Source organism: Silene latifolia, chromosome 4 (assembly GCF_048544455.1).
Source record: "Silene latifolia isolate original U9 population chromosome 4, ASM4854445v1, whole genome shotgun sequence".
Classification (NCBI taxonomy): domain Eukaryota; kingdom Viridiplantae; phylum Streptophyta; class Magnoliopsida; order Caryophyllales; family Caryophyllaceae; genus Silene; species Silene latifolia.
In genome coordinates, this window is record NC_133529.1 from 60,985,829 (window position 1) to 61,000,808 (window position 14,980).

Genomic DNA, 14,980 nt, shown 5'->3' on the forward strand with positions numbered 1-14,980 from the left:
TATGGAAGAATATAAAGTAAAGTGAAATGATTATGTTTGTAGTCATCCACTACACTCTATTTTACACGGTCCAATGCCCATTTACGGGTCCATATCGGTTCTTATATTTGTCGCACAAATACGTGTAATTTTACTTTAAACATCGTTTCATGTTTAAATACTTCCCGATTAATTTTGTTCAAAACACTCCGTAAATATACGTATACTGCTACACGTATTATTTACGTACTAATATTAATCACATTAATCAATTAGTACAATTTTAGTGAATTAACAATTAATAAACTAAAATTCGTCTCATAAAATTTACTATTCAATTATCGCATAATTTAATAATAACAACCGCGCCTCGAGTTCGCAACTCGAAATCTCTCTAAAAATAATCGACTAACCTATTAGTCAATAAATCAAGGGACTAAATAAATTGTATCTCATACAATTAATTAGTTGTCAATTGGGGTTCGTTCCTTTAGGTGTGACCGAAAGGGGTCAGTTGATCACCGTCGTCTCACGACAATAACGTCAAACTCTAGTCATCCAACTGTTATCGATTTACGTTAATCAACTGACGAGGATCAAATAATAAATATCCTGATGATATTCCTTTAATGAGATTTAATATGTAAACGCACTATTTTGGATGACACTAACTCCAACACGAATAACCCAAGTCCATTAATGTGCACATCCCCTTGTGATGGGAACCACAAGAGGCGAATCAAGGGCCTGAAGCCATTCCCGATGATGACTCCACTCAGCCAAGGACGCACCTCGAGAACCACAAACAAACCAAACAACCAAACCAAATCATCTAATATATCATAATCACAATAATAATAGTAAACATGCCAATAAATCAACCATCATCATCTTATATCCAATTAATCAGGCAACTGAGTAGGGAAAACCCTACCTTATTAGTGAATCTGCAATCAACAAACAACATCGGAAGCTAGAATTGTTCCTCTACGAACTCGTCACCTAGCAATAACACAACCATACTATATCAAAATCATATCAATTAACCCCCTTCGCCGAACTAGCAATTAGGGCAAAACTCTAAAGGACAACATACTAATAAACAAGGTACTAGTGACTTACCAACGGAATCGATATAGAGAAGACGGATGAAGACTTAAGATCAATCAAATAGCCTTGGAAGTGATTAGGGTGATTAGAGAGGTGATAGGTGTCGTTAGGTTTTGTAAAAGTGATTTGTAAACTAATAACACGAAATTTATAATCTCTAATCACCTTAACCAAAATCGCGGAAATAAACCCGTCAGACCGGGTACTCGGTCGAGTATCTCACTACTCGGCCAAGTGCTCTTGGACAGTAACCTGACCAAAAGACCCACGACAACCTACTCGAACGAGTAACTCTACCGAGTAACTGAGGACCAGAAAACTGTGGTATTACAGTCTTTCCTCCTTAAAACGAACTTTGTCCCCGAAGTTCATACCATACCCAAAACACAAGGAACACCAACTACTCAAAGATAATAACAACAACAACTATGACCAACTAAACAACCCAACTATAGCTCACACAACCAACAACACAACCATACCGACCTCAAACTAACCCAAAACACACATGCGACCATCTCCTACCCCCTTAAAAGACAACGGTTACGTCCCCGTAACCAAACATACCTGATCAAAAAGGTGTGGGTAGCGCTCTTAGTGGTAACCCGACTTGATCTATGTAAATATAAAAGTGCCCTTGAAAAAGGATTTTAAAAGATTGATTTATTGATTTTAATGCTTGTGTAGTGGTCAAATTGGTCGGTCTATGCACCGTGACTGGTACCCAGAATGATCTGGGCTTACGTGTTCGCGTACAGAAAGCACGTAGGCATCAATAGTAAGAACAAAAGTCTAAAATACAAAGAGAGAAAAGAAGGAACGGACGCTGGCGTGAGAAATGTGTGAGGCGAAGGCCTCTATTTATACTAATCACGAGGTAAGGTTTAGGAAAGAGATATGGAAGGAAATAGGAAAGGAATAACTGACTTAGGTTAAAACACGGAAACTTGGATGAAAAGAAAGCCCTGAGATAAGGCGCAGCAGGTGTTACGACCTTTAGAAGAGGCGCACCACTGTTGCGTTTTCTCTCGGGTGGTTTCCTTTTGCGCAAGAAAGCGCGTTTGACAGCCTGTCCTATTTTAGGCATAACTTTCTCTACCGGACTCGGATTGAGGTGATTTAGAGGGCGTTCGAAAGATAAGAGAAAGATCTAGAACTTTTTGTGAAATAGGCCAGACCCAAAAAAGTCGTTATAACCTCGTAAAATGGTCCTAAAGGTCGGGTTGTCCTTTTAGCTAAATGAAATGCACATTTTTCAATGTAAACTTAAAGTTAGCCTAAAGAAGTGATATGGGACTCAAAATGAGATATACTCCTAACATTTTATGAGATCCTAACCTTAGGTAGACAAGCACATTTTTTTTTTACTCGGGATTGACGGTTTCATTATTACAAAGGATTGTTTTGCCCCCGGACTCCGATTTGACTCTAATTACCGCCAAAACGACCGTAATGTCACCTAGATGACAACCAAGGGGTAGACACAAGTGTACAAGTTACCTTTTATTAACCGTTTTACAAAACATCATACAATCGCGACATATGCTAAATATGCGGCCCAATCATCACTGGGTGTTTAGCGGGAAGTCCAAAAACGAGGTATCTACACATGTTGGGAATGAAGTTTCTGAATCCCATTCAAGCTTGAAGGGGGAGCCTTAATAATTTAGTTATAATCTGGTTAATCTTGTCCAGCTTGAAGGGGGAGTGTTGAAATGATCATACTCAAGATGGATATTCTAACCCAAGTAGGTAGTTAGTTAGCTCTAACTAACTTATGTAAAGCTTACCATAGCGTTAATGAGTTAGTCACTCGGTGAGAACAAACTATATACATTAGAATATAATATACTAGGTACATCTTTTTTTTTTTACCAAATCTCATATACACTTTTAACTATCGTAGGTACGCTTTTTAGCGGAATTCTATATACACTTTTTGAGAATGTAGATATATTTTTTTTTATTCTAGTTACACTTCTTACCAGAATTCTATATACACATTTTAAGAATGTAGATACACTTTTTTCTATCTTAGGTACAATTTTTTTCTTACTTAGAAATAACGTACCTGATCGTATAAGTAATGTGTCTAATAATATTTTCGATTTATCTAAAACCAAATACACACGTAATTACATAATTAATCCCTTAACAACCACCATAACCTCTCTCAGTACCACCCCACACTCAATATCGACCGACTAACACCAAATACACACCTAATTACATAATTAATCCCTTATCTATATAATTTGTGATATTGTTTTCTATCCTAAATACGCTTTTTGCATAATTTATTAGATACATTTTAAAACAATGCAGATACATTTTTTTTCTATCTAGCTACACTTTTTTCACACTTATGAATAACATATCTGCTAATATAATTAATATATCTAATAATATTATAAAGAATATACAAACAAATACCCCCTAATTACGCAATTAATCCCTCTCCAACCTCCACCACCCTCAACCTCGAATAACACAAAACCACCGCCACATGGTCCACTAACACTAGTAAACTGCCATTACCATCAAACATATAAACCACCACAAAACACCAGTACATTGCCCAGAATTAATGTTGCGGTACAACATTAGTAATCCCGAACCTCAGGCAAGTTGTAGACCACCATCTACCCGACGGAGAACGACCAGCGAACTGCTGTAACTCCAGACCTCAGGCAAGCTCGAGCGTAGCCACCACCGAAGTAGCAACACCCTTCAATTACCCCACTAAGATAGACGCACCAAAGCGTTGTAAGCAAGGTGGTACTACCAACATCATAACAATTCGAACCACCAAACCCCAGGTTCGATGTGCAATAGTCGCTCCTCGTTCCCGATATCACCCTACGAACAAACACACTGACACACAAGCCACCATGGCCCGCTCCAACAAACTCGAAAAATCTACCTAAATTTTAAACATTCAATGTTGGATCTACTAAAATTGAAAATGAATTTTAATTGAATAACACCACAATTACACTCGTCACAATATTTCGAATGGATATGAATAATCAAACCCGGAATTATATCGCAAATCTCGCTGGATATGAAAATAGAACCAGGAAATATAGTAGAAGAGAGGATAATGGAGGGAGTTTAACCTCATTAATCAACAAATATTGATTTCCAATGTAACCTCGGCGGGAGGATGGTGGATTACGGTGGTCGAGGAGGTGGTATTTGAAATCGAAGGAAGAAGAATCGCGATCCATGGTTCACGAAATAGGAAATGTCGGAAGTTGGTGGTGCTGAATGGTGTCGCCGGAGTTTCGCCGGCGTTTGGGATATTCTCCGTTGGTTCTCCGTCTTTGCTGGTGATTGACGGTGGCGACGACGGCAGGCGATGGGTGGTGGTTCATGGGAATGATAGATTTATAACACTCGACCCACCACCGTCGTAACACAATCCAATAAGATGGGTGTGCACCTTTGGGCCCATATTTATCCTCACTTAAGCCCAAAACCACAAGGCCTTGTTACTAAGTGGTGGGTGGAATCCTTTATAAACATATCACAAGCCTCCTACTTTCCCGATGTGGGACAACTTTTTCTCTCAAACTCTTGGGGTGTTACAAACTCCCCCACTTAAATAACACAACATCCTCGTTGTGCCGGGGAGGCGACCGCGACCAAGCCGTAATCCTCCCCCGCTAGATGGGTGACCCGGTACTCGACCACGAGCTCACCACACGGTCGCAGGGTTGCTCTGATACCATTTATAACAACCCGACCCACCACCGTCGTAACACAACCCAATAAGATGGGTGTGCACCTTTGGGCCCATATTTGTCCTCACTTAAGCCCAAAAGCACAAGGCCTTGTTACTAAACGGTGGGTGGAATCCTTTATAAACATATCACAAGCCTCCTACTTTTCCGATGTGGGACAACTTTTTCTCTTAAACTCTTGGGGTGTTACAAGATTTGTGTGGGTGTGCAGTGCTGAGTGAAAACAAAAGGAGTGATCGATTGATTTGGGTTTTTTCTAATGATATCCGGGCCTTTTATTTGTGTATAATCCAATGGTTATAAGACGTTCTCACCGTTCTTACCGAATAGTCGTTCTCACCGGATCTTAACTATATACCAATATATATATATATATATAAATATATATATATATATATATATATATATATATATATATATATATATATATATAGTATTAGGATCACTTGAGTCCACCTCTTAAGTGTGAGTCCATGAGTCCTCTTTAGTGCCATTGGATGTGGGAGTTGGAGGGCTTAGATTGAAAGCAAAAAAGAGGGAATTAATGCCTAAATAAACACTCCCCCTCTCTACTTTACTAATCCACATTAATCAAATATTAATCCACTATATAACATTTATTTTTCCACCCACTTCTCTCTCATTCACATGATTCATTTCTCTACTCCCTCTCTAAAACCCAAATTAATTCAAAATCCAAATAAATACTCTCATCCTAACAAAAAAAAAGCCAAATTAATTCACTACCCACCACTACCTTACACCACCAGAACCGACCTACCCATCCCCGGCCTACCCATCACCGGCCACCACCTCCACACAGCCACGCACAACCACGCATCCACTACGCAGCCACCACCACCACCAATGAACCTCACCCTCACGCACACTTTCGTCCTCTACTGACCACCAACCGATGCACAACACATCACCATCCAACACCAACACCACCCACAAACCACACGCCACCACCGCCTTGCACCACAACCACGCTGCTCTCCTCCTTCCTCTTCTCCTTTTTCAAGATTTGATTTTCTATTTTTTTTCCTTCCTCTTCTCCCTTTTTAGATCTGGTCTGGTCTGTTTTTTTTTTTTTTTTTTTTTAAAAAAATTTTCGTGTGTTATTAGACACATTTTCAACTTTTAGATCTAACTTTTCGAAAAGAATTTGTGATTTTTGTTTTATATTTAGTTTTTGAAATATAATTATGATTTTAATTTTTAGTTCTATAAAATGAGGGGGAAGATTTAAAAAATTTTGAGTTTATATTTTTTTAAAATCTCGTCTTCTTATATATTTTTTTTTTTCAGATTTTGTATTTAAAATGTTGTCTTCTATTGTGTTTAAATCGTTTAAATGTGGAGGAAGATTTAAATCGTTTTGTGTTTATATTTGGTTTTGTATTTTTTTTCCTTATTCTTCTTCCTTTCCAGATCTAATTTCGTGTTTTTTTTCGTGTGTTATATGTATATTATGTACATTTTTTTCAGGTAGTAAATGTTTTATTTTTATATTTTCTATTTTTTAAAAAAAATTGGGAATTGTTGGTGTTGTTTATGTTGTCTAGTAAAGTTAAGGTTATATTTTTCCTGTTTTCCCTATTAAAGTGACACTTATCTCTATTAAAATTACATTTTTTTCAATTAAAGTTTTAACTGTATTAAAGTTACAGTTTATCTATTAAAGTTACATTTTTATTAATTAAAGTTACACTTTTCTCAATTAAAGTTACATTTTTCCCTATTTATTAAAGTTACACTTTATCTGTGTTAAAGTTACACTTTTCTTTATTAAAGTTACTTTTTTCTCTATTATTAAAGTTTCAGTTTTCTCTATTAAAGTTACACATTTTTATCTTTTAAAGTTACACTTATCTCTATTAAAGTGATATTTTTCTCTATTATTAAATTTACACTTATTTCTATTAAAGTTACATTTATCTTTATTAAAGTTATAGTTTTTTGTATTAAAGTTACACTGTTCACCATTAAAATTACACTTATCTGCATTAAAGTTACACTTATCTCCACTACTACAATATGAGTAGGGATGGCAACGGGCCGGATCTGGACCGGATCCAGTTGGATCCAGATCCAGATCCGCATTTCCCACACTGGATCCAGATCCGATCCAGATCCAGCGGGTCTAATTTCCTCAGATCCAGATCCATATCCAACGGATCCGGATCAGATCCGGGTCCTACTTGGGTCCAAGTTATCAGAAAACCACAAGAATTCTTTGCCTGTGTACATTGAGACCGTTCTCCATCAATTCTAATTAACTAACCACACTTCCAATTAGTCTTCTGCTTATGCAGTTATGGCTAGAATATAACAAAACAACCGGCAATAATACAATTGTGATTAAGAAAATTACAATACTTCAATTAGTCCGTGCTTATTCTTTCAATAACTCAAACAAATAAATGCTTCTTCGACCAAAAAGTGTGAATAAAACAAACAAAAAAATGCTGCAACTGTCTCTTAAAACCAAAAACGTGTGAATGAATTTACAAAAATAGTGCTTATTCTAATTCAATAACTGATTGTGATTAAAATAAAGATCCATGAGAAATAGGAGCATTCCATTTATGGCAGCTCAGTATACATGTAATTTATCACGAAAAGAATAGGCTAAAAGACTAATCTGAACAAACTCGAACACAAATGTTTGACTCAAATAGAAAATGAACGTAAAAGGCTCTAAATTCGAAATAAAAATCATAACTAAAAAGAGACATATAAGATTAATTAAATCAGAAAGGAAAAAAATCACAGATCTGAACATATTTGAAGATATGTGAAAGAGGGATTTTTCATTAAAGCTAGTTGGCGATTGAATGGCGGATGGCGTTGATGTGAGGAGAAGGTTGAACAATTGCTGCTGTTAAAGAGGATGAATGACGCCTAGTGTAAAGAGCTCCCACGGCCGCTCCACGAACAAGTGACTGTTGGTATAGGGGATGGAGGATTGAAGCCAAGGAGAAAGGTAGAGCAGGGTTTAGAAATTAGAAGTTGTGAAGTCAGTAAGGTGATTTGGGAAATAAACATATTTTTTTTCATTGAAACGGGTCCGCGGATCGGATCCGGGTCTGAGTGATGAGATCCAGATCCATATCCGTTTTATAAGTGATGGATCCAGATCCGATCCGTATCCAACGGGTCCCAAAAAATAGGATACATATCCGATCCATGCGGGCCGGATCTTGCGGATCCGGATCGGATCTTGCGGATCCAGATCGGATCCTGGATCCGTTGCCATCCCTAAATATGAGGAAAAGAGATCATTAATAAATAACCAAGTAAGTAAATAAATGGTCTCTTTTATCTCAGAAATCACGTTTCAACATTGAATGGTTTCTAATCAAATATCAAAGAAACCATCTCACTAAAAAATGGTTCCTTAAACAAAAAAATAAAAATATAATTTTACAGCTAGACATCACTCTCGTGTCCATATACTCAGTCGATGACTTCTCTCTAAAAACCGTATCCCTCTCCTTCCTCTCAGATCTTCCTTCTTCTAAGCATCACATGAAGCCGTCGTCATAAACATGTCGTTCATCCTTGTTTTTGGTAGCAGCCTTCTCCTCCATCACCAGTCTACTCTCGCTCAGGCACAATCGCTCAACCACAGTTCAATCAATTACAAGGATTTTCCCCAAATCTCAATTTTTAATTAGTAAAATCAGATCGGTGAGTTATATAATCTTTATTTGTCTTATAACCATTAAATTATAAGTCGATTTCCCTATTTATAAGTATTACTAGACCGATTCTTTGGTTTCTGTTACTGAAATTCATAATTACTCAAACCCTAACTTTTTAAATTAATTTTATTTTCAGTTTATCTCTTTTATTCTCATCAATGATATGATTACTTAGTTGTTGATAATAGATATCTTTGATGCTTATTTATTTTTATTTACTAATTTGATGAATAGAAAGGATGTTGATACTCATTTACTGTAGCTAGTTTTTGTTATATAGATATTAGTTCGCTCAAAACTTTGTCAATTAGCTTTGTTTTGGTTAATGAATTCGTTTTAGTGGGCAAAAAATCAGGGTCATTACCTTTCTTTTGACAACTCCGTATAATTTAATAACCTTTATTTGTTGTTGATTTTGCCCATTTCTTAATGACCATGGTTTAATTAATTGCAGAATGTTTTAGTAGATACAATAACATAACTGGAGTTGATCTACAACAACGACTCAACAATTATTCCTATCCCTTTTATTCGGAAATCCATCCTCTTTAAATTTGGTCTTTTGATTTTTAGTAATCGCTTGACTAAATTTCATCTTAACTGCAGATAATTGATGTATTTGTGTTTAATCTGAGACTTGTGGCGGTATAATTTGCTATTTTTGTTTCATTTTGTTAAATTCTGGACTAGGGATTGTAGTTAGATGCTTAGGCATTTTACATGAAATTCTTTGTTTGAGTGTTATTCAAGGTTTGAATGTGTTTCCGATCAGGTTATTATAGAATTCCCGAAGTTCAGCCCAACTCTGGCCACAACTTATCATTTCATGAATCAGGTTGTTTTCTTTTGGCTCTAAATTGTGTCTAAGGTTGTTTTATTTGGCTCTAAAATGTGTCTAAGGTTTTTATAAAGTACTGAGTCAGGCCAGGCCAACTTGACATGTCGTATCTAGCTAGTCTTGTGAAACTAATACGTCCAGCTTGGCAAAGATTGCTGACATTGTCCGATGGTCTTTTATTTTTACATCTTCACTTTTGGGTCCAAGCGATGTTTGTTCTAGAAAGAACAATTCTGATGACTAAATGACTATTTACTTCGAGTTGCTTTGGTTCCCCTGAAGTTATGTGATCGCATCATTTCAATATGTTTCTCTCATCTGTATCTATTTGTGGTGGTTTGAGCATTTATTTGCTCTTTCTATCGAATGAAACTTATTCTTTTACAAGGTGTTTAGAAATGAGTTAGCTAAATTATGGTTTCGTTGCTTAAAACTTTCTGGAGTGGTTATTCATACACTTTAGTGTGCAAGAAGAAAAATAAGGCAAACTCTCGCTGTACATGCCTAATTTTGATTATGTTTGGGCTTTCACCCTCTGATATGTTGGACATTCACCATCTGAACTAACTAATGACCTTGGCAAACCTTTACTTTTCTGGTTTAGCAGTGTGTTACAAATAACCCAAGTATGTCATTTTCTAACTCAAAAGCATACGCTACAACATTTGTAGGTCGTTCGATGTAAAATAATGATGTAAATGTTGCATCTATTGCTTCCGACTCATATTATGTAAAATAATGTTGTACCAGTTGGAAAAAGTAAAGAAACTCTGCCGAAATTATTTCTTGTATTTTATTTCTGGTTACATTAAATGTTGTGAGATATAACTTGATATGATTATTTTTGTTTCGTAGGATTTTAAAGATGACCGAAGACTTATTCCCACCAAATGCTTAATGAGGTTATGGAATAGTTGATTACTTTTGTTCTCAACACACAAGGAAGTAGAGGAGGAAGATGGTAATACCGAAGCTGATTCATGAGATTTAGATTTAGATTAAGATTTTTTTTATTAGTGGTAATTTTTTTTGGAAAAATATTGTCATCTTTTTTATATTGATGGCACAAAATATTGCTTTCTTTTAAGTGATTGTAAAAACTAACCCCTTTTCATTATTATATATATGGTAATTTTATTTTAAAAAAATTGGTTGGTATGTATGTTTTGTTGCATGAAACACGAGTATACGCACAATAATCGACTCACTACGGCACGCATATGTAATATTAGAGATGTAACAAGCCAGGCTAAAAAAAATAATAAAAAATTCAAAGACCATACATCTTTAATCCTTGGTTTCAGCAAAGAAACCATATATCTTTGTTACTTGGTTTTTAATCATAAAATAAGAAACCATTTTTCTTACTTGAGTGGTCTCTTTTTCAGTAGGCAAAGAAACCATTTTTCTAGGAGGGATGGTTTCTAACTTTATTCAAAGAAACCATTTTTATTTGTATGGTCTCTTACCCTAAGAGACCTTTGACCTTAAGACCATCTCTATGTTGGTCTCTTAGGTAGATTTCCAATGGTCTCTTTGGCTTTTTTCTAGTAGTGCTCATTTAAAGTTGTCCTCTCAATGACTAAAGTTATACTCTCAATGAATTAATATTACATTTTTATTATGGACTAAAGTTACACTCTCAATGGACTAAAGTTACAGTATTAAAGTTATAGTTCTTTCTATTAAAGTTATAGTTCTTTCTATTAAAGTTACACTTTTTTTCATTAAAATTATACTTATCTGCATTAAAATTACACTTATCTCTATTAAGGTTACCATTTCAATGACTAAAGTTACACTCCTTAATGGACTAACGTTACACTTTTAATATGGACTAAAGCTATACTCTCAATGGACCAAGTTATACTCTCATTGGACTAAAGTTATATTTTCAATGGACTAAAGTTACACTTCTTAAGGAATAAAGTTACACTATATTTTGTTAAAATTACACTCGTAAAAAGACTAAAGTTACAATAAGTTGTGATAAAATTACAAAATTTCAAAATATTATTCGTCTAAATCACTCTAGAAAGACTAAAGTTAAACTTGTAAAACGCAATATTGTCGTAAACTTTATTTAAAATTACAAATTTCAAAATAATATCCGTCAAAACCGCTTCGTAGTTTAAAGTTACACTTTTTTCTGTTAATGTTACACTCTAAAAATACTAAAATGTCGTAAACTCGTCTCAAAATTCAAAAATCAAAATACTATATGTCAAAACCGCCTTTTTTTTGTTAAAGTTGCACTTTTTTTGTTAGAATTACACTCGTAAAAGACTAAAGTTACATTTATAAAACATTAAAAGTGTTACAAAGTTTGTGTAAACTTTAAAGCATAAAAACACAAAAGATAATGTTAAGTATGTATGAGAATGAATTAGTGAATGTATAATTAAAGCTAGAGAGAGAAAGTGAGATTAATTAGAGCATAGGAAATTCATTAGTGTTAAGTGTATTTATTGTTTTCAATCTCAACCATCCATATTGGAGATCTAGTGGTTGAAGATAGGACTTAGGGACTCAAAAATTATGGAGGACTCGTAAGAACCCCCCTCTCTCTCTCTCTGTATATATATATATATATGTATATATATATATATGTATATATATATATATGTATATATATATATATATATAGAGTCGGGATCCGGTGAGAACTACTAAATATTTGAGGATTGAGTAAAGGATGGAATATCACACCATAAACAAAACAATATCAGGAGAAAAATTGACAAACAAAACTCCCTAAAACCCCAAAATCAGACGTGATTTTATCTCTCTAAAAACATTACCAAAATCAGTTGAAAACAATTCAAACAAACAAACTCACAAATCCTCTCTAAAATCTCGCTAAAAATCCGCAAAAACCTAAAAATTCAAAGACGATTTCAACTGCGTTTCAACATTCTACATTTATTCGTTCACTAGATTCAATAATCTTACTAGAATTCTCTCAAAAATCGTTGAGGTACATTCGTTACTCGTTTTCTTTCATTTTTGCGATTTTATTTCAACTTATATAGTATTAAATTGATTATACTTGTTGATTTTGTTCGAAATTCCTGTATGTATGTTGAATTACATGAATTTAATAGAATTAAATCAAAATGTCGAAGAATTATTATTTGTATCATCTAGAAATTTAATCAATTTCGAGCTTCATCACTCTCAAATTGCTAATCGAATCGTTTATTTACATTCTCATTTTTCCGATTTGCCTTTAATTTTGCGATTTTTCGACGCATTTTTCAGTGCAAAGCTTACAACAATTGCGATGAAGTACATCGTCGGAGCACTCACCAGATCTTTTGTAATTTCTTATGTCTGTGATAATCTAATGTCTGTGATAATCTAATGTCTGATCAGAAGAATTTTGGAGGTAAACCATAATTTTATGCAATAGTTTTGACGATTAAATGGAAATGTATGTAGTTGTGATATTTTATATACTGGTTGTGAAGGTTGTTAGGGAGGTGGTCTTGTTTATGCTTCCACCTGGTGCCCCCTACTCAGGTTTATCCCTCTCTTCTTAATTTTGTGATGTGGAGCCAAGATGTTGGTGTTAGCATTTGATAAATCTGGACAATGCAAAGTTATATTGTCTTTGTGATGCACAAATCATTTGTTGGAACATTCCATCACTCAAAACTGTCTATGAACACAGCTAACGTTTCCTATAATCCACTGAAATTGAGCAATTAATTTCCATTAAATATTGGTACATTCTGAGGGAATTCTGGTTTCGTATCTACAGTTCAGAAAATTATTCCTTCAACAAATTGGGCTGCTGAGTTCAAAAACTTAAGTCTATTAGTTCACTGATAGAGCAATGTGTGATCTTGTACATAGATGTGGGTTCAAGTCCCACATGGCCTCATTTTCGTTGAATCTTTGCAATGAAAATGAAGTGAAATGGGCCAAATAGACGATGTCTGATTCGGTGAATTGTGATTGTGAAGATATGTTAGCTCATGTGAGATGCAAGAGGTATCCGTATTAAACATAACGGAAAATAATTACAATGTGGTGTATGAACTTTACGATGACCCATGGCCTAATTTTAGTTGCTTAGCTCTGATTCTCATACTTGTATTTGTATGTCTGAAGTTGAGGTCATCTGTCTGCCACTTAGAGAGTCAGCAAAGTCAACAGGCAGATCCTGGAAGAAGGCATGCCCATAAGTTTTTGAATCTGCGGAATTCTAGTATTTGTTGTGCTTCTTGAAGATTTTGCGATAGGTCCGATGATTGGCAGCAAACTAGTGTTCATAGTATCCTTTCATACAGCCAAAACAGATTTGATTGGTTAAAGCTCCCTTGCTTACTTTGTATTTGTTTGTGATTGTGAAATAAAGATTTCTGCCTTTGGGAAGCAGTGATAATACTCTTGCAGATCCTTTTGATTTCCGTGGAATGGGAAGCTACGCTTGCTGGAAATAGCCAAATAATTAGCGTAGAGGTATGGGTTCAAGTCGTTCGTAAGCGCACATAGCGTAACAAAAGTAATTGTTTTAGCCTCATCTCTGTTTTTTTTCTCTAGGTTAACTTGTTTTTGGAGTAATGTGCAATCTTTACTAAAATGGTTCTTTAAAGGCTATTAGCTCAACGGTAGAGCAATGTGCAATATTGTACATAGATGTAGGTTCAAATCCTACATAGCCTAAGTCATTCTTGGTTATGATTTTGACTTTATTTTCTTCCTCAGATTGTGTTGACAGGAAACTTTAATTGAATATGCATTTGTTGATGTAATTTCGGAAGGATAGTAATCTAATATAGTTGTCATAAATTAATATTGCTGCTGGTATTTGTGATATTGTTTAGAATCAGCAATGATATTTTATCTTATATGTTGTGATATTGTTTCTAAATATATAGCAAAAAGTTGGAGGGTTTCAAGATTCCTTGTGCATGTGATATTGTTTCTACTGAAGTGTGATACTGTTGTGTGTGAAGTTTGATAGTCTGACGTTGTTGTGTATTTATATTATTTCTTATAACTGTTTGGAAAATGGCAAATAAATATAAATCTATGATATTGTTAATAGGAGAGTGTGATATTATTAACACAATAAGTTGATATTGTTTACCAAATTATTTGATATTATTAACACAATAAGTATGATATTGTTTACCATGTGTTGTGATATTATTAAGCCATTAATGTGATATTGTTTACCAAATCATTTGATATTGTTTCTTATAAAGTGTGCAGTGATATTGTTTATCACATCTTGTGATATTGTTAAACTAATAGTGTGATATTATTTTCAAAGTCATTTATTTGATATTGTGCTATGAAAGGTGATATTGTTAGTAATTAAGTGTGGTATTGTTTACTACAACTTGTGAAATTGTTAAAACAATCGTGTGATATTATCTACCGAAAAATGAAATACTTTAGGAAACATATATTGTTTATTTAATAATATAAAAAAAATGGAATCAATACACTATTCGCAAACTCCCAAAAAAAACCAGCCTTCATAACAACATATACATATAACATATGCAAACTATTGGTCTTGATCTCGATATCTTTACGACAATGGGGACTTCACTGGCTCTGTGTTTGTGAAGCATTAAACT